General features: G+C 41.9%; 1 long non-coding RNA gene across 1 annotated transcript in view; it reads right to left on the minus strand.

Annotated features, from left to right (window-relative positions):
- LOC121074083 overlaps positions 1-17,392 on the minus strand; it is a 31,707-nt gene extending 14,315 nt beyond the window's left edge. Inside the window, exon 1 of the long non-coding RNA XR_005822106.1 lies at positions 17,190-17,392. This is a non-coding gene — a long non-coding RNA (uncharacterized LOC121074083). The remainder of the gene's footprint in view (positions 1-17,189) is intronic.
- Positions 17,393-18,532: the final 1,140 nt, after the last annotated feature.

An 18,532-nucleotide genomic window follows, 5' to 3' on the forward strand; every position in this document is an offset into this window, starting at 1 on the left:
GTTTAAAGCCTGTTTCTGACCTGAAGGCCAGTTTAAATTAGGAAACCTGACGTTCTTGAACTGAAACATGAACTCAGAAACAGTCTTTAAAGTGAATGCAGCAGAACACCACTGGTGTAAAGTTTGTGCATGAACCCAGAACCAGCTCATTAGTGTCTTTATAATTTGGAATAGCAGTCCCATCCCTCACAGAGCTCAGACTAAAAGCTCTATTAAGGGGGAAGTGAGTTCTACACTCTATAATAGTAGAAGCATCACAAATGCTCAAGAAGCAGATCAGCATGCAACTGAGCAACTTTACAATTTGATTTTAGCTTATTCAGTTCAGTGAAACAGAAAGTAAACCATGACCATTTCACTCTAAAAATATTGTTAAACCTCCATTTTCAGAACAATTATCCACTTTATTTAAAGCAATGGTGCTGTTTCAAATGTATTCATTGCAGTTCTGATACCTTTACTCATACAGAATAGCACCTTATTCCATGGATGTTTTCCCTTATCTCACACAATTCCTGAACAAACTATCCATCTGTTACTGGTATGCCTTCTGTCTTCACCTTAGGGCTTCATATATAATAAAGCACAGCCACTGCACAAATCTCCTCCACCCAAAAAGCAAAACTCTTGACTGTTCACTAATCCTCCATACATAAAGTCTCTCTCCAGTGTCTGATCTACTGATTTGAATGGGTAATGGAGCAAAGACAGGGACAGACTCAGATGTGTGCAAGCAGCTACAGGATCAATGCAGTAGCATTTCAGGTTATCACATCTCAGATACTTCTTGTTTGGTTTTACAAACCACTGATTAGACTGGGCCTGTTTCTAAGCTTCTATTACTATTAAAGAATCTCATGGGCAATAAGCAGAGAGCTGACTCCAGAACATCATTTGCTAAATAAAATGCCAACTAAATGCAGAAAGGTTGCATTTTAATGAATTGTATTCCTTTCTTTTTGACCAATATAAGAATTGATATGGTTTAGTGGATTTTTAGTTAAATAGAGTTCATAAGACATACAGTGAGCTACTAAAGAGCAACTGCTATTGCAAGACTGCCACGAAATCCCTTCAGTAAAGAAAATGTTGAGCAATTGTTAGCAAATTTCCTAGGGATTTTACACATAATAAGCAAAGTACATTAGGAGCTCTTGATTTAACAAAAAACCCTGAATTAAGCATTTGTGTAATGACAAGTACTGCAGGCAACATTTACACAAGTATGCAAATTTTATGTAGAACCTAGTTTGCATATGGTGAAACGCCCATCCCCCATGTAAGAGACAGGATAATTCCATGGAAGAATTTTCAGCAGGTATTATGTTCTTCCACACGGTAAGTACCATACAGCTTGATCAAAAAACACATTTCTAAAACAAGGAGCAAAACTATTGTTCTAACTCATATGGGGGGAGGGGGGGAAGTTGTATAAATCATTGGAAAATCATATGTGGTTTGAGCATTTTGTCTCTAAGCTGGTTTTCCCATTGGATGACATGCCAAACCCTGGACACCAAAATGGGTTATGCTGAAGAGCAAATACCAGTCATTAACTTTCCTGTGGTTTAATAATTACACCTTTTCCTGGGGATGTGATTAAACCACACACAGCATTAGAAAAGAGGGAATTAAGTCAATATGCCTCAGAGCTGAAGATTGAGAGAATGTGTGTAGTGAAATAAAAGCTGTATCAAATGGCTGAATGTATATTTTCAAGGTCTGTACAGCAGTGCAACACACGAATGCAATAAGAATAACATCATTACCAGATGTAATGTCATTCTCCCCCTCCACAAGGGAAATGCAGCATTGCATTACAGAAAGGCATGAGGGGCATCAAGAATAGCAGAGACCTGACCCCCCACCACGAGCCCTGGCTCTTTGGATGGAAGGATGACTCCTTGCCAAGACATTTCAGGCCAATGTTTGTTTCAGCACTAGTGGTGTGTTTTTATATTCCTTCCTGGAACCAGCAGAACGCTCAGCCATTAATGTTCTTTTCCACTTCATTTTGACTTTAACATTACAGAGTTAGAAACATTTCCAATCATTACGACAATATGCATTGATTCCTGGGGCACTGTAAGGTGCCACAAGTCCCAAGAAATGTTTTTCTTGAAGAACTGCATTATGCAGAGACTATCCTATTTTCTCCAATTTTTAAACCAGAGTAACTCCAGGAAACTCACTGGAGTTATTTCAGGGTGATACTGTAAAAAGGGATGAAAACAAGTTTCTCTGTTTCTCTCCCTTCCTGTGATGAAAATTTGTACAGCAACCTCTCAGTGAGAGGCTGATGCTAACCAAAGCATCTACAATAGAAACATTAAAGTGTGATACCAGCAAGAAGAGCTTTCCACCTCTACTCTGACACTTTCCTAATACTCCCATTATTCTCTCAGCCCACGGCCTTGTCCTTGAGACTGAAGATTAGTTTAGTAGCTGTGGAGGTCATAGATAGGAGGATCACATTCTCCAACAGCAAGTTGGGTAGCTACACCGTGTTCCCCCAGAGAGAGCAGCTAGTCATTATCAGTCTGGTCTGAATCTGAACCAGTTGTAATCATCCCAGAGAGGACGGACCTTGTCATGTTGTCATTTACTGAGCCATCCAGTGCTTCTCAATCTGATCAGAAGCTTGGCTGCAAAATGCTTATGGCCCTCAATGAGTACGATCCTTAATTTTTTAAAACACTGGAATTACTGAAGGGAGAATTGTTCTAGCAGCAAATTTCCAAAAAAAGAAAGAGTCATGCAAAACTGTTTCTCAGTGTGCTGGTTTAGTCTTCTCACAATATTGAGAAGGGAGCGGTAAGACTAAAGCATTTCATTTGTGAGTCATTAAGGCTTCGATGCCACCATCTCCGTTTGGACATTCTTGTAATCATCACTGCTCAAGGCTGTGCTTCTGGGAAGAGTGTGGCAGTGCTGTGCCAGAGCAGGCAACAACCTATGGCTGGCTAAGGACTGTTTTCAGCTCCTGGAAAAAGCATGGACAAGTAACAAAGCTTTCATTTTCCTTCAACAGTTTTCCTCAGTTTTGGAGTTTACTTTGAAATACCCAAAGAAAAGACATTCCATCCTTCAGTCATTTCAGAAATCATTTTCCACTCAGTGGTAACATTACCCCTAGAACTTATCTGTGATTATTCCTGTGCAAAATTCTGCTTTAGCAGATGAAAAAATAAATAAATCAAAGATACACCACCAGCCCACCAAAAAAAAAAGTGATCTTGAACAAATCACTTTGAAGAGTTTCAGATAATTTATTGTTCCACTTTCATAAAAGCGGTCAGATACACACTTGTGATATGAACTCAACCTTTCCCAGCACCTCTTGGCACCTGGGCTGGAAGGGCCATGCATGCCACACACTAAAAGCACAGCCAGGATGAACTGATGCAGCAGGCCTGGAGTTCACACGGATGCTCCAGAGCTATCAGCTGAATCACCCAAAAAGCCTCTAAGATAACAAGCACTTGCCTAAACTAAGGTATTACCCCCTCACGTCCTTCTGAGAAATCACTGGTGTAGGCAATAACCCCAGATACAGTCTGCAGTTTGCTTTTTTCACCTTTCTGGTTATGCAGCACCATTACAGCCCTGCATTTCCTGGGGCAACCAGTCCCTCTGGGAGATCTCCTAGATGATAAAACAGCCTGCAGAAGAGGCCACAGTACATCCAGCCTAGCAACCCTCTCACTTCCTTACCCTGGGCATATTCCTTCTCAAGGTCTCCTTGCAGGGAGACAGCTCTAGGACCTACTTTTTTCTTGGACTTTCTACTGTTTCTCACCACGCTATACCTGTTCTTGTGATTGTATTTTTCTACAGCCTGAACAATTCTTTCTCCACTGGCACTTACAGAGCATGATAAGCCTGCAATTCTCACAACACTTTCCTGGTTGTCAAGCTGAACACATTGGTCTGTTTTAGCCTCCCTGTTACTCTACTTACGCTGGTTGCTTGGCTCAAGCTCAGCTGGTCACTGCTTAAGCAGATCAGCACTACTGACAATGGTGTTAACATCTCCTGTCCCAGAAACAACCTCACTCAACACATTTGCCTTTCTCACTATGGTGGCTCACATTCAGCCAAATTTTTCATCATTTTCACTTTTCCATTTACTGAACTTCTTGCTTGCTGCAGAACAACTAATTATTCATCCTGAAATACAAGAACAACTACTACATTGGACTGCAAAGTTACAAGAATTCACATTGTTCCAGTCCCGAAGATCACTATTTTTTCCTGCGTTATGTTGTTGTCCTTCTCTGTTCTAGTACTGTCTCCAGATTTTCTACCACACTTTTTGGTGCTTTTTTCCAGCAACAGCAATACAAATATTAGATGTGACTGGCCCCATAAATGAGGTTTTGAGAAATCTATCTTTATCCTCCCTGCAATTCAATAATTTTTCCTCTACCTCTTATCTATCACAACAGTCCCTCACTCACTAAGTTAGACATAGTAGAGAAGATAAATGCAGAACCATCATCAAGTAAAATCATACTTTAAAGTGAAACTAATACTGGTTTAACCAGTAAATTTTCACATGGCACTGTAAAAAAATGCCTCGTGATAAACAGGTTCATTGCATTTCATTTTTCTAGGAATAGTTTGTTTGTTTTAAAGCAAAAGATACCATGTTAGAGTCTGGGATGACCTGTCTTTGCTAAATTCATGTTGTATTTTAACCCATTTTTCATTTACCTCCACACCTTTCATCATCCTTTCCTAAGTAAAGCTATTTCTGCTCTCTTGGCCTGGTTGATGAGCCAGTACCTGTCAGCCCAGAGGTTACATTTCCACTGGTCTCTAATCACACATTACCACCTCAACCAGTTTCACTAAAACTCACTGCAGTTTCACATACAAGTTCTTCCAGAGGTGAAGATAACATAATCTGTTCAGCTCCACCAAGATCCTTGAGACTGTTCTGGGTCTGGCTGGGATGGAATTAATATTCTTCACAGCAGCCCATATGCACCATACAGCCCCCCATGATGCTGCATTTCAGACTTGTGATCAAACCAGCACTGTGAACACACCAGTGCTTCAGCTACTGCTGAACAGTGCTTGTTGTGTCAAGGCCTTCTCTGCTTCTCACTCTCTCCTCCTAGGGAGTAGGCTACAAGGGGTCACAGCCAGGGCAGCTGACCCAACCTGGTAAAAGGGATACTCCACACCATTTGGCATCACACAATAATACCAGGGAACAGTCATTCCAAGGTGGCCACTGCTCAGAGACTGATCGGACACAGATCTACTGGTGGGAGGTGGTAAGTGATTGCCTTTGCATCACTTTTTTTTTAAATCTCATCATTTATTAAACTATCTCTTCTGACTGATTCTTCTCACTTTTGCCCTTCTCATCCTCTCCTTCACCCCACTGCAGGTGAGGAGGAGCGAGCAAGAGACTGGTCAGTGTCTAACTGTTGGCTAGGGTTAATCCAACACAGACTGTTTCTAATTCAGGTCTTCTTCCCTATTCTTTTGATTCGTTAGCCATCCAGCTCATGATGCTAAAATAACATTTATGGGAAGCTTGGACAAAGAATTAGCTTATTATTAGGATATGTTATATTTTAAAATTCCTTTTACTTTTTTCCAGCCTCCATGCATACTTAGATCTTTGAAATTTCCTCATGAAAATATAGTTCACATAGCCTTTGATAATCTTCACTTTATCTTGCACTTTTTCCTCTTTAAGGCTCATTTTTTAATTTTATTTTATTTTCATTGCATGCTCTATACTCACTCATAATGTCCTTTTGAGGCATTTATCCAGTTCAGCCTGGAATTGTTCTCCACATCTATTTCTGTCTGCTGTAAAGATTCCAAATAGTTTTTACACTTTGGTTTAAAGAAATTCCAAATTTCTTCTACATCCAAAGAAATCTGGAGATCAACACAAGTAGAAATATCTGGACCTTGTTATTGTTAGTAGCATTTGTTCTCCAATCTGTATTTGGAAAGTTAGAGTCTCCCGTAATGATCCAATTACTGGTACTACTTATCTCTCTAATGACATTGCAGAGATCTCTCTCTGTTTCCAGATGCAACCCTGAGGGCCTACAGCAGACACCCGTCACTGCCCCACTAAAGCTTCTCCCATCATCCTTTCCCTATGCAATTTCATCTCAGACAGATTCCGCTTTCTATACATATTAGATCATCTTTGTTCTTTACAGTCACCAGGTCATTAGTGCAGAATGCTATTCCAGATAAATACATGCACACTGACTCCCCAAGGGATAAGAACTTGCTACCACATCCATCCCAAGCCAACTGCTCCTGTTTGTGGCTCCTGGACTTCTGCTTTGCATTTGACATCTCTCTTGATCACAGAAAACCACTGATTTCAAAACCAATTTCTAGGAGAGAATGTAGCCAAGTGGAAGGATGAGAGGCATCTCACTGGTCCAGTTGGTACCACCAACTGGCGCTGCAACATCACTTTGGACAATATCATTACTATGTTTAAAACTCAACACCCTATTTATGTGACATGTGAGCAGAACTTAGATCTCTGCAATGTTCAGAAGCTGCTTCCTTACTGGGCTATTTCTATTTACAAAGTTCTCCTACTGAAGAAAGATTTTATTGGGTTTTGACGTGTACAGACATTAGTCATGAAAGAATCATAATATGGAAGTGGAAGAAAATATGGACAGTGAAAGCACCTAGGGAAAAGCAAAAAACAGGACTAATCACCCAGGAAGCTGCCTGCTGGAGACCACAACCAGAACATTGCCCTTTACAGCTAAGCATGTGGTCCTGGATGACAAGGATGTTATCTTTCAATATATTGCCTACTCAAGGATACATTGCAGACAGGTCTTCACAGATACTGAAGGCCTTCAGTGGTATTGAAGACAGGTCTTTTTTTCCCAGTATCTCCTTTGTTTAAAGAAAAAGGACTTGAACCTTCACAGCCACACAGAATTAGAGAATTTTATAAAATAGAGCTCTATGCCTTCTTTGAATTCCAGAGGTATGATGTGCCCCCCTTTGTGCAGAGGGCTATGAAGAGCTCTCCCCAGTAAAAACCTCACACACCTGGTACTTACTGAGGATAACAGAGTTCAGCTGGATGGGAAGCCTCAAACCAAATCCCCTCCCTTATAACTAGCCTAAGGGCAGGCACTGATGTCAGCCATAGGACACAAATGTAATCATTGCTTTCCCTCCCAGCCCCAGAAGAGAGTCATTTCTCATCTGAACTCATATCTAAATTAAAAAAAAAAAAGTTATCTCTCATCTGCTTTCTCTCTGTTTCTGCTGCTCCTCTGGTGAGTCATCCCAGAAAACCTTGCCAAAGCCTCCAGCAACCACAGCAGATAGGAATAAAGCTCACTTCCAAGACAAGGCAAAGGGAAGCCAAAGATATCCTGAAGTAATGACATGTTGTATTGGCAACTGACATTCAGTTCATTATTAGCAACTCAATATCACTCCTCAGCCCTACAAGTAACATAAAATACTAACAAGTGCAGACGGCATTTGTAGGGCACTGCATCTTAAAGCCAAAAGGAAGGTCATAAATGGAAGAGGGAGCACATTTTGGAAAAAGAGGAGATGATGATATCAAGAAATCCCTGCAGTCTCCCTTGTTATGCACAGTAAGACTTTTGGAACAAGGAAATCTTATATACATTCAAGTGCATAGTGTAATAAGCTCTAGGCCTTACTTGAATTTTAAAATGATACCAACTGTATATATCAAAAATGATCACATGGTTAAGTGAGTATAAGAACTGTGTTACAAAGTCAGAAGAACCTGCTACAGCAAAACTGCAAACAGGAATAATTCTGTCCTGACAGTCTAGAATTCCCTTGCATTGCTGAATTGTGTGGAAAATGAATGTACTGGTGTTGTCTTGGTCTCTAGCTCCTTAGCAGAAAGCTGTGGATTTCCTGTTGCTGCAGGAAGTCTAGGCTGCATTCTCCAGAGCTCCACAGCAGAACAGCACAGCACAAACATTTCATGTGCATGCACATCATCAAGGGAGTTCTCCAGGCAGAAGAAAAAGGGAACAAGAGGGGACAGCCTCATAGGTCAACAAAACTAATCCATTAAACTTCAAAAGTGATACAGCCAAAAATCAGTCCATTAGATTTACCTGGCAGCAAGAAAGACAGCTAGGTCTTACAATGAGCAGCTTTAAACAAGCAAGTTGTTCCAGTTAGCAGAATTCTTAATTATTTTCAACTGACTTTAAACAAGTATAAATATTACACACAACTTGAATTCACTGGTCATCAGTTGAGAGGACTAACAGCAAACATAAAAGTTTCAGGAAGTATTGAGTTACTCCTCCCAGAAGGATAACGCCCAAAGCAGAAACAAACACAAAATGGATTGTCTGTTATGACTGGTAGCTTAAACATTCAAAAGGACTTTTTACAGTAGAGAGTATAGATTTAGTTAAGCTGCATCAATTGACAAGGGATGACTGACCAACGTCATCTACCTGGACTTCTGTAAGGCCTTTGACACATAAGTCCCACATGACATCCTGATCTCCAAATTGGAGAGAGATGTATTTGATGGGTGTACCATTCAGCGTATAAGGAATTGGCTTGAAGGTCAAACCCAGAGAAAGTGGCAGTAAATGGTGCTATGGCCAGGTGGAGGCTGGTAACAAGTGGTGTCCCTCAGGGGTCCATCCTGGGACCAGTACTGTTTAATGTCCTTATCAACAACACAGAGAATGGGATTGAGTGCACCCTCAGCAAGTTTGCAGATGACACTAAGCTAAGTGGTACAGTCAATACAACAGAAGGAAGGGAAGCCATCCAAAGGGACCTGGACGAGCTTGAGAGTGGGCCCGAGGGAACCTAATGAGGTTCAACAAGCCTAAGTGCAGGGTGCTGCACCCGGGTCAGGGCAATCCCAGACATGAGTACAGACTGGGAGAAGAACTCATTGAGAGCAGCCCTGAAGAGAAAGACTTGGCGGTTCTGGTGGACAATAAGCTTGACATGAGCCAGCAGTGTGTGCTTGCAGCCCAGAAGGCCAACTGCATCCTGGGCTTCAGCATCAGAGGAGTGGGCAGCAGGCTGAGGGAGGTGATTGTCCCCCTCTGCTCTGCCCTTGTGCAGCCCCCACCAGGAGTACAGCATCCAGGTCTGGGGCCCCCAGCACAAGAAGAACGTGGAGCTGTTAGAATGGGTCCACAGGAGGGCCACGAAGATCAGAGGGCTGGAGCCCCTCTCCTATGAAGAAAGGCTGAGAGTGCTGGGGCTGTTCAGTCTGGAGAAGAGAAGGCTCCAGGCTGACCTCATTGCAACTTTTCAATACTTAAAGGGGTCTTATAAAAAAGATGGAGAGCAACTTTTTGGCTCAATCAGATAATGACAGGACAAGGCGGAATGGTTTTAAACTAAAAGAGGAGAGACTTAGATAAGAGGTTAGGAGGAAAGTCTTCACTCAGAGGGTGGTGAGGCACTAGCACAGGTTGCCCAGAGAGGTTGTGGATGCCCCATCCCTGGAGGTGTACAAAACCAAGCTGGATGAGGCCCTGAGCAACTTGATCTACTGGGTGGCATCCCTGCCTATGGCAGGGGGGTTGGAATTAGATGATCTTTAAGGTCCCTTCCAACCCAATCCATTCTGATTTTATGATCTCAATTTTAATATGCCACTTTAATCCCTTAATCATCCATAGAGATGATTAAGAGATTGGAGCATCTGTCCTATAAGGTAAGACTAAGTGAGCTGGGCCTGTTTAGCTTAGAGAAGAGGAGATTGAGAGGGGATCTTATCAACCTCTATAAATACCTGAGGGGACAACGTAAAGTGGATGGAGCCAAACTCTGCTCGGTGGTGGCCAGTGATAGGACAAGTGTTAACAGGTATAAATTGAACCACAGGAGGTTTCATCGCCATATGAGGAAGAACTTCTTTACAGTTCAAGTGACAGAGCACTAGAACAGTCTCCTTCTTTAGAGATATTCAAAACCCGCCTGGATGCGATCCTGTGTAACATGCTCTAGGTGACCCTGCTTGAGCAGTGGGGTTGGACTAGATGATCTCTGGAAGACCCTTACAATCTCAACCATTCTGTGATTATACATTATGACACACCTTACAGCACATAGAAGACCAAAAAGTGAAACTTTTCCTGTCAAATCCTAACACTTTACTCTAGCTATATATTTCCCTGACAATCACTTGATTCCAGTGTTTTATGCTTTTAGTTTACATTGCTGTTATTTTCATTGTCTTGTGATTTCTTCTGTACAGTATCAGTTCCCACTGAACGTGGGATTTAAGTCCCTACCAGGAAATTACAAATCAGACTTTATATGGAAGTTCTATTTATGAGTCGTTCGTAAAAGATGGCGAACAAAAAACATTTCTGTAAATTTGTTAACAAATTCTTGAAGACTATTAAAGAGTCGTTCAGGGCAGTAGGTTACTTACAGCCTTCTGTAAATGTTCACTTGTTGTGACTGAAAGCACCTACAACACATGCTGCTCAAATTTAGTCTTTTAACCTTCAGTGGCATTTTATCAACAGCTAAACAGACACAGAATTCCTTAGAGAGAACACAGGAGTTCCAGCATAATCATTAACAATCCCCCATTACAATGAGACCCAAAGGCACAACAGTAATGTCTATTTGATGTATTTATTAAGTTTGTCATTTTCATCACGGTACATCTCTCTGAAGTTCCTCTAACCACTGAAACAGAAACGCAATCTATCCCATCTTGAGACCCTAACCAGAAGGCCTCCCCTTTAAAATATATATGAAGAGAGCTATTTCACTGACTACAAGTGTAATTTCACACCCCTTACTAAGTCAAAATGATATGGACTTTGCTCAGGACATAACCAAGAAAAAATATGTAGCTAAAATGCTTTAACTATAATAAGTGGGCTCCAGGTTATATACCATATTAGTCTGAAAAAGACTAGAGAATGCAATTCAATAACCAGCTCTAACTCAGTCTACGAACAGCAACAAGAAAGTAAGGAAACAAGATGATTAACTTCCAAAAGATCATATTTTCATGATTTCCCACCACTCATTTTCCTTCTTTTTTCCACACACTGCTTTCAAAAAAGTCAAAGCCCTGATCCCACAGGTGGCAGGGTCCCTACTGTGATGATGGGATCATGGCCCAAGAGCTGCCTGTGCTCTGACCCCAGAGGCTGAGAGACCTGGGAAGCACCACTGCTGGGGCCCCACTGGTGCTCCAGCACCCACACTGAGGAGCCCAGGGCCCCAGCGACAAGGAGGGTCAGGCTGGTGGTAAAATTTAGCCAACTAAACCATGAAGAGCACTTACATGGCACATATTTAACTCTTGTGAAAATTTTTTATTGTTCTTGTGCAATATCCTGAAGTTATTCCCATTCTGCAAGCAACATCAAGTGGAAACAGATTTACTCCAAAATGCAAAGAAACAGAAACAAAGAAAAATTCAGGTTTCAGGAAAAACAGTTCTTTTGGCTATTTCCACAGTTACACTTCACCACATGTATTGCACGTATTCATTTTCTCCTGAGGTTTAAAGAACTATGCGGCACTTGTGCATGGATACTCTCACTTTGAGCAAAGCCACACTATTCAGACAGACCTTTAAATGCAAAATTTAAGTGATTAATTTCATCAAGTTCTACTATGAACCCTGTTAAAACAAGTCAAGGTTTACAATGCGTTCTCTATAAGAAGGGATTTTTCTAGCAAATTTTGGGATTAACCCAAGAAAAGTGTGAGACAATAGATTTTAACATTTTAATAAACATGTGAATCCTTGGGGAAATTAAAAATGAAAAAAGATTTTTAGTTGCAGTCTGTGTGCTAGATTGTTGGTTTGCTTTTGCACTGTTACTCCATCTCACCGTTCTCACAATGTTTATTGAGATAAACATGCAGGGAGCTGCAGGAGATGCATTTGCAGCACTGTGGCTCCAGCTAATCTTAATGAAACCCTCCAAGGTAGCAGCCACAATGGTAACTCAGGAGAAATGCCAGCATCTGCTCAAGCAGGAGCAGTCATGCCCCACAGAAAAACCTACGGCATAGCAGTGGAGCAAGCATTGCAGTCCTGCCTTCCACCACTGCCGAGCAAGCCAGCCTCACTGCCAACAGCTCCACAGCAGGGCCAGCCACAGCAGGCACCGTGCACCCCGGCAGCCCTGTGTGTGGTCCCCACAGCCACAAGCCATGGAAAGGACAGGTAGAGACCCCAGGCGAAAGCATGTTGTGTGCTCAGGCAGCCCCTCCACAATAGGAAGGGTTTTGATAACCATGCTGCAGTCTGTCCAGGAGCAGAGAGACAAAGAGCCAACCATGCTCCACTCACCTGTGAAATACCTTGCATTTTACTGCTCTCCATTTCACCAAGCTCTTTCCTTTGCTACAAGTGCATGCTAGCTTTTTCCTTTGGAGACAGGTATAGAAGAATTCCTTCTTGCCACTGTAATTTCTCCCACAGCTACCTGGGTAGTTCAGTTATATAAGTATTGACAGAATGATACATATTTAAATTTTTTTTTTTTGATTAGCACTAGGACTTTACACAACATAAGGTGCTTGCTTCAGTGAATATATTCATTAGCAGAAAAACAGGATTAGAAGATTACTTTCAAACAGGATTGGTGATGCAAACCCTTATTAAAAAACAGCCCCCCACATCATGCTGATATCCATGTGCAAGGAGTCACTGAGCAGAATAAGACACCTGCCCACGGACCCCCTAAATCCCTGCTCCCTGGCATCACTGCCATCTGTATAGGAAGACCTGACCACTCTGCTTATTGACTAAAGCTCAAAGACAGTGTTTATCACGGTACGTGCAAAGTAATAAATGTAGTCAGAATAAGATATTTACAAATACGTCTAAACAAAAAGCAGTTTTTTTCCTGACCTATGCTGCCTAGGGGGTTCCACACAGACTGAGATTTGAGTAAACGTTAAAATGTACACAAGGAGTTTCAGAATAGCACCACAGAAGCAGCATCCCCATTTCCAGTCAGAGGAAATTTCTAGATAACTGCCCACACAATACAACACATGGAAGTGCCAAAACACCCAAGTCAGAGTGACTGGAGTCACACAGAGCCCTAAGCAAGACATCAGTCTGTCCTATATCAGGCTGCAACTGAAATGAGAGCAAGCACACTGAGAACAGCTTTAATCTCAAATACCTGCTGTTACACCACTGTAGGATATGATTTCTCATCACTGAGAGCCCAGCAAACGGTTGCGGGTGTCAAGACAGACTGAGTTGCCCAGTTCTTAAAAATCTGAAACAGCAGCATGGCTTACTAAGTTGGTTTTGTAATAATTTGCCATAGAAAAATAAGGGGATACATACTGTATTTATGTGAGGTGGGTCAATTCATGTATTATCTAAGCAAAACAGGAGCCTATGTTATTTCTGTCATTAGTTATAATTAGAGAACTCTAATCAACCCCCTGCCTGCCCCAGTGCTCAAAAGTGTTTGAATCTGCAATTTTACCTGTGTTCTTCATTAAATACGAGGAGAAAAGGAAGAGAAAGTCATTCATGAAATTCCCATCCATAACAAGTTTTATTTTTGAAGTTTTTTTTTATTATTATTTTAGAAGCTTTTGCCTTCAGCATATATATCTTTTAAACAGGAACAGTTTTCCTCCTGTACTATCTCCAATAACAATTCACAGTATGCATAAATTGATATAATCCCTAATAAAGATATTTCTCAGTCCCCTTCAGCAATAATTATAGGATTTTGGTGCTGAGAGAGAAGAAACACAGACCTTTACCTTCTCTCAATAAGACAACTGCAGGGGGTATTCATTGCATACGCTTTCTGGTGCAGAAGGGCAAAATTACTCAAAAAGCTTCAGCATCTTGAGTCTCAACTATTTCCAACAGATGGTGCTGATGACATAATTACTAATGATTATATTTCAACTTTTATTAGTGAAGGATTTTTAAAGGCACAGGTAAGTAGAGTCAAGCCCAGACCGATCTCTTCAGTGGGGTCACCCTGACAACCCGACACCAAATTTTACTTCCACCCATTCAACAGGTTGCTTTCTGCATTTCCACTAGTTTTCACAGAAACACTGGACAAGACCCTGTTCCCATTTACACTGCTGAAGACTAGAATCAATGACCCCCCTCCTTACAGGGGTCATTGATTTCAGAAGAGGCTAGATTTAATAGGTTCATAGATACAGAGAGACAATTTTTTTTATTTTTTTTTTACGGTCATATCACTGCCTGAAGAGATACCATCCATGTGCTATAACATGAACAAAGACTTGATTTGAGGTAAATGTTTCAGATTTACAACCAAACACCTGCTGTTAACAGAGAACCAAGGAGATTGTGCTGCCTCCACTTGGCACTTCTACACACATAGGAAATCAGTCTAAGAGACTCACACAGCTGATTTCAGAAGCCTACCTGCAGAACTGCAGGTTCTGCTTTGAGAGACACCATGTTTCTGCTGATTACTGGGATGATGAGTCTGTGGCAAAACCTGCCGGTCAAACATCTGAGGGGAATATCCTTGTTTTCCCCAGAAGCCCAGCACCGCTTACTGAGAATTTTGTTTCAGACACAGCTAATTACCTATGCTTTAAAGAACCAGTGAGATTTAATAGTTCCTCTCCCCCCGCCCCCCATTAAATTTTTAAGTCTCCATGAACCTAGAATATAATAGGCAGAAGCCCTAAAGCAGAATGTTTGGCTTTCTTGATAAATAACTACATGTCAAACACATGGCCCCAGAATAAATAAATAAATAAATAAAAGCTCTAAAATATCCCAAGCATGTGCTGTGCTCAAGTATTAATCAAGCCAGGACATAACGGGTACTTGAATCTCAGGGGTTTCAATGTTTCTGAAGCACGCATGCAAGAACCTTTCCTGAGAGGTTTTCTAAACTGGAATCAGAAAGTGCAGCGTTCATCAACTCAGACAAACCTGTCTTAGTTTTATCAGAATTTCACCATCCTGTTTCCTAGAAAGGAGCTGTGAGATAGCGTAACACCAAACACAGCATGCGCTGTTCCCACTATACAGTGTGACACATTAAGCGCAGTCAGGTGAACTATGGGAGCAAAAGAGCAATGAAGATAGGAATCAGTTACAACCTGTTTGTTCAGCTTATCTGGAATAAGATGTTTGGTAACTCTCATAGATACACACACTCAGAAAAATAATTATCCCAGAACTCAGCTACTATTGTCGATGTAAGCCAAATTGGTGAACCAGACAAACAGACAAACCAACAGCTCTTAGAGTTGCAGTGGTACCAGCCCTCTTACAAGCCCATTACTCACGTGGCCCCGGATCCAGGCATTCCCCCCTGGAATTCAGGGAGTTCACAGCCTGACCCATTACTCATCAGCAACGCATGCCTGCAGGGCTGGACCTCAGACACTGAGCAGCGCAGTTGTACAGAATGAAATAGCAAACTAGCTGGAAAACTGTTAAAGGGCTTCTTGTGCACCAGTACCTACTTGGCACAAGGTTAAAAAGGACACATGCACCAAATACAGCCAAATGAGTTTTTGTAACAGGAAAATCAGTCACTTTAGTTAAGCCCAACATACTAAAGGATACTTTAGTGCTCTCAGATAAGGACAGAAGAAAGTACAAAAGCACTGCATGTACAGGTTAAGAATAAAAAAAAGTACAACTCAGGCTCAAAAACTGGTAAGGTATTGAATTTACTATAGTTCTTCCTATGTTTTCTACCTCCCAGCAACCCACAGAATCTGTCCCACACAACATGAATTCTGATCTCCTAGACAGTTCATGGACATCTTTCCATGCCTGAGAAATCCCTTCCCAGAGTGAGAAGTGCAAGGTCCTTCTGCCTCGCTAGGTGGGACAACACCACTATTGTGTACTGGGTGGCATGGGAATAACCAGAGCTTCAGAACTCAGAGTCAGGTTTTCCAGTAACGTACTCTTCTCCATCACCATCCATAGACGCATCTGCCTATTCATCTGCACTAAACAGCCTGGCTTATCCCCAAAGCTGCCTGTGTAGCCATCTGTACAAACTGATGGGTCTAATGGAATTGCTAAAGCAGTCACCTTGTACGCCAAAGGCCTCTTACACGCTATGTTTCAGTTCTAAGAGGTTTAGAGAGCCTACCATAAGCAACAAGCATGTTACCTTGTACTGGTTTCCCATACCAGCATTTCCCAGCAAGATCAGGAATAAAAACAATTAAACATCACGACAGAATTTCAAGAACATATAATCTACAATCTACCTGCAAATTAAAACTAAGAAAAGAGTTAAAAACGCCTCTGAGGATACCTTACACTGTTGCGTGGGCATGCTTTTCATTGCTGTCAAGCAACAGCCAAACACATTTATTCTGGCTATGTCAACACTCTTCTGGGAACTTCATTTAACAGTGAGACTACAGGTAATTCAGACACAGTGATGCACTCCACTAGTTTCTCAAACACTTCATTGAACAAGGACAGCTTCACACAGTAGTTCTCACAGCAGCCAGATCAAAGACACCCATTTTCCTGTAGTCTTCATTATGTATCTTGGTATCTCCTTCATTGATAACATATATCAACAAGTCTCACCCTTTCAGAGTCTGCTGTATTCACTGCTATCCCAGATCTACTATCTCACTTAGATAAAACTGCATGTTATTTGCTCAGCTTTAGCCAGAGCTGCGGCTCTTCCTCAACACCATCAAAAGACTGTTCTATTTCATGGGAAAAATATCTCAGGTACCAAGTACAAGTGGCTGTATACAGAAGCCACCTCCCAGAGGAAACACTGAGCAGGCACAAATGCATGACCTGTTTTTCTAACAGCAGCTGAACCTGAAACACCAGGTAGAGAAAAATATGTTTTAACATTGACCATCTCTATCAAATGTTTCCCACTGCAGGAAATGGAAAGCATTTCCTCTGCAAAGTTACACAGGAAAAAAATGAAACAAGCATTTAGTTGTTTCCTAAAAAATATGGCTAACTTACAAAGTACAGCTATGTACAGTCATACCTGCAGAGTCTCTCAGACAGTCCACACTTAACCAGCTTGTAACCCCTCACCAATTTCAGCTAGCTCTGGCACAGGAATAGAAAGCCATCTCCCAAACTCTTAATGAAAACAGCTGATCAAATAGCAGAGAGATATTAAAAATATTCTTACTGATTAAAGAAAAAAAGTACAACAAAAGCCTACCTGCAGTATTTGAGGGTTCACACGAGGAAGAGCTTGTGGAGGCACGGTTGAAAATCTGTACCTAGCTGAGGCACAGGAGAGGACCAATTTCAGGGAAATTTTCTCTCATGTGGAGAGTCTCTTAGATCTATTAAGTGTTAAGTTCGTGCTGTAACTGCAGGAGTTACATTAAAAATCTGATCAATCATGTATTACAAACAGATTGAAAATGAGAATTTTTGGAAAATGTGGTGACTTTCCCCATGGTGGGGAAAAAGTCACCTGTACCTCTTCTACTCACCACCTTACCTCCAGCCAATCAGGCAAAGTACCTTCACATGTGGACTCTGCCTATGGGTGAGGCAGCTTTTAAGAGTATAATTTAGGAGTCCTGTTCCTTGAAAAAAAAAAAAAAAGTATGTCCTGAAACTGCTGCCTTTTCACTGGATATATCTAATGCATAGGACTAAGGACCTAATCAGCAGAGGTATCTATTACAAACTTTGTTTTCGTGTAACCCAGAACAGGAGATACTAGCCCTGTGAGCACCAAGCTGCACCTGCTCTCTGCTGCTGGAATTGTCTCTTGCTACTGCAGTTGGAAACACACCATGGCCTACAGCTGCCTACAGCTCACTACCAACTCCCACCAGCCTCCAGTTCGCCCCTCTTCTTATACGCTGCTCCTCTCATCTCCTTCATTGTGCCATTTTCTCTCCCCAGCACCTACACAGTCCTGTCCAAACGTAACTTGTAGCCATTTCCAGATGACAGACATTGCCTTGGGCTGTGTTATTTCCACAGAGTGCATCATTGTTGGCACTGTCTCCTGAGACAGAAGCTTGGAGCTCCACATTGCTCAGCCTCTTCTCACTACATCCTCAGACAGAGTACACAGCTCACCCTACCCAGCCTCACTGGCTTGTCAAATGCTTGTTGAAGCCAAGCCCAGCTCTCCCACAGTTATTTGTCATCTCTGGATCGTGTCCCCAGATTTGGCCACAGCAGCCTTCACTACCTTTGCACCCAGAAAACCTGTGCCAGGGCAGAGCTGCCAGGAGCAGCACACACATACCAGTGATGAGCTGAGGGTGACCCTCGTGTGAGGAGTGCCCTTGCTGATTGGTGCAATCCCACAGCACCTGAACAGAGCAGGCAGAGCTGGGTGCTGGTAATTGCATTTGTTGATAGTCCTAGATAAGGCAAGGAGGTGAACCAAGTCCAGGGTCCATCCAGGGAATGCAGTCGGGATCAAAAGAAGATGGGCCCAGAGACAGGACTGGAAACAAGACTACCATGTGGTTTCAAGCCCATTCAGGAGACAGGGCAAAAGACAGAACTGGAGATAAACTACCACTTACATCT

The sequence above is a fragment of the Cygnus olor genome, chromosome 8, assembly GCF_009769625.2.
Source record: "Cygnus olor isolate bCygOlo1 chromosome 8, bCygOlo1.pri.v2, whole genome shotgun sequence".
Lineage (NCBI taxonomy): Eukaryota > Metazoa > Chordata > Aves > Anseriformes > Anatidae > Cygnus > Cygnus olor.